Raw genomic sequence first — 2,583 nt, forward strand, 5'->3', positions numbered from 1 at the left:
CTCTGCCAGGTCTCTGACCCCTGGAATATGGCAGGCCTTAAACTTTTACTTTGTTTTTCTAACAAATGGCCATGGCCTAGAACTTGTCCATCATCCATTCTCTATTGCCCCCATTCAATCTCCTGCCAGCAGTTTCTCCCCACTGCTGGGTGGGCTCCTTTGTCAAGCACTAGAACTTGTTGGGGAACAGGCCCAGTCCTGTTGCCTATTTTTCGTGGGGATGTGCAGGAGGGCATTGAGTCTTCCAGGAGCAAATTGGCAGAGGACCCCAAGCTGGCTTGCAGTGTGGATGTGCTGGAGGGTAGGAAGGCTGTGCAGAGGGACCTGGACAGGCTGGACCTCTGGGCCGAGCCCGTGGGCATGAGGTTCAAGAGTGCCTTTGGTGCCTTTGGTGCCTCTGGCCACAAGAACCCCCTGCAGCTCCAGGCCGGGGGCAGAGGAGCTGCAAAGGGTCCCTGTGGGAGAGGCCCTGGGGGTGCTGGTGGACAGAGGCTGAACCTGAGCCAGCGGGTGCCCGGGTGGGCAAGAAGGCCAAGGGCAGGCTGGCCTGGATCAGAAAGAGTGTGGCAGCAGGAGCAGGGCAGTGATGCTTCTGCTGGACTGGGCACTGGTGAGGCCACAGCTGGAGTGCTGTGTCCAGCTCTGGGCCCCTCAATTCAGGGAGAACCTTGAGGGGCTGCAGTGGGTGGAGAGCAGGGCAATGGAGCTGGGCAAGGCTCTGCAGTGCATGGCCTGTGAGGAGCAGCTGAGGGAGCTGGGCTTCTCCAACCTGGAGAAGAGGAGGCTCGAGGCTGACCTTCTCCCTGTCCACAACTTCCTGACAGGAGGCTGGAGCCAGGTGGGGGTCAGCCCCTTCTCCAAGGCAACAGGCATTAGGACAAGAGGACACGAGGACCTGCCTGTCAGGGGCTGTTTGTCAGGGACAGGAGCAGGACTTTTTGGAGAGAAACAGGGATTAGGTATTGAAATGGGCTACCCAGGGAGGTGGTGGAGTCACCATCCCTGGAGGTGTTTAAGCAAAGACTGGCCATGGCACTGAGTGCCGTGGTCTGCTTGACGTGCTGGGGATGGGGCGTAGGCTGGACGCCGGTTGATCTCCCAAGTCTCTGCCAAGCTCATGGACTCTGGGCTTCTGTGCCACCCCAGCCTTTGGGGACAGCGTGCTGGTGGCTCAGAGGCTCCGTCCTTGCCTTGCCTTGCCCATCTCCTGGCTGCCAGGCAAGGGCCTTGTGACATCACAGCCTCTGTGGAACAGCGTGGTGGCTGAAAACTGTCAGTGCTCCGTCCCCGTGCCCAGAGCCTGGGCAGAAGTCGGCTGGCAGGGACGGGCAGAGACTGTGCAGAGGTGTCAGCTCGTCCCGCAGCAGCACGATGCCCAGCCAGGGCATCTCCTGGCTCCTCAGGCTCTCGGTGCTCCTGCTCTTGCCTGGCCCACTCGAGCCTTGCAGCCGTGCCACAGGTGCCATTGCTGAGAACTGGGGTTTTCCTTGGATGGCCCCTTGCCAGAAAAGGCAGGAGAGACTGGAGAGAGGGGAAGGAGGGGGGTCAGGCCGCTGGGATGGTGCCGGCGGGCCGTGAGCCCGAAGCCAGCAAGGCCTTGGGGCCACACGGTGTCAGGGGAGGACTGAGAGCCCCCAGGGAGGAGGAAAGCTGGGCAGGCCCCAAGGCTGCTGGGCCTCTTCCTTGCCAGCCCTTTGGCCAAGGCCCCGAGGCAGAGGTGGGGCTCAGCCCCTGCACAGCAATGGGGCACAGGCTGAGCCCCAGGGACACCAGAGCCAGGCGGCCTGAGCTCTTCTTCCTGCAGCGTCTGCCTGGGGCAGCCCAGCCAGGCCTGAGTCTCTGCAGGAGAGGCCAAGCCCAGCCAGAGAGGGCTCAGCCCTCTGAGGCTGCACTCACTGCCAAGGGAACAAAACCTTGGCCCAGAGGACATCCTGCCCCCAAATGGAGAACTGGAAAGGTCAAGAATAAAAAAGTCACCCCCCTCCATTAGCCAAGAAATGTTCAGACCTCTTTCCTAAAAGCATCCAGGACTCGGGTCACCCAGTTTTCTCTCTGACAAGGCTTTGCAGGGGCTGCTTGGGAAAGGGAAGCCCTGGGGCCCCAGTGCAGATGGGTGGGGCTGCAGTCTGGGGGGGTCGGCCTTTGGCTCTTGACTTCCAGGGGCCCCCAGGAGTCAGTGAGCCGGGCTGGGGACGAGGGGCAGGACTGGCTGGGATTGCCTCTGGGGCCTGGCCCAGAAAATGGAAGTGTCCCCATGGGGGCAGCTGGAAAGGGCCCAGGAAGGAACTGCTGCCCCAGCGCAGGCTGTGGCAGTGGGGAGTGTGCAGGGGGAGGAGGCTGGGCCAGAGCAGGGCTGGGCAAGAACGGCCAAGCCGCGGGTGGGTTCTCCCCTGGCCCCCAGGGCCCAGCCCCTGATGGGAGGGCCTTGGGCAGGGCCTGGGGCGACTGCAGGAACCTCCGAGGCAGCCCAAGGGCCGTGCTTTTGGCAGGTGGGTTGACAGGCCCAGCTCTCTGCAAGAGAAGTTGAGGGCTCTGAGGCAGAGAGGGGATAAGAGCCGGGTCCAGGCTTGGCAATTGCCGGGA

Source organism: Pseudopipra pipra, chromosome W (genome assembly GCF_036250125.1).
Source record: "Pseudopipra pipra isolate bDixPip1 chromosome W, bDixPip1.hap1, whole genome shotgun sequence".
In the NCBI taxonomy this organism is placed as follows: Eukaryota; Metazoa; Chordata; class Aves; order Passeriformes; family Pipridae; genus Pseudopipra; species Pseudopipra pipra.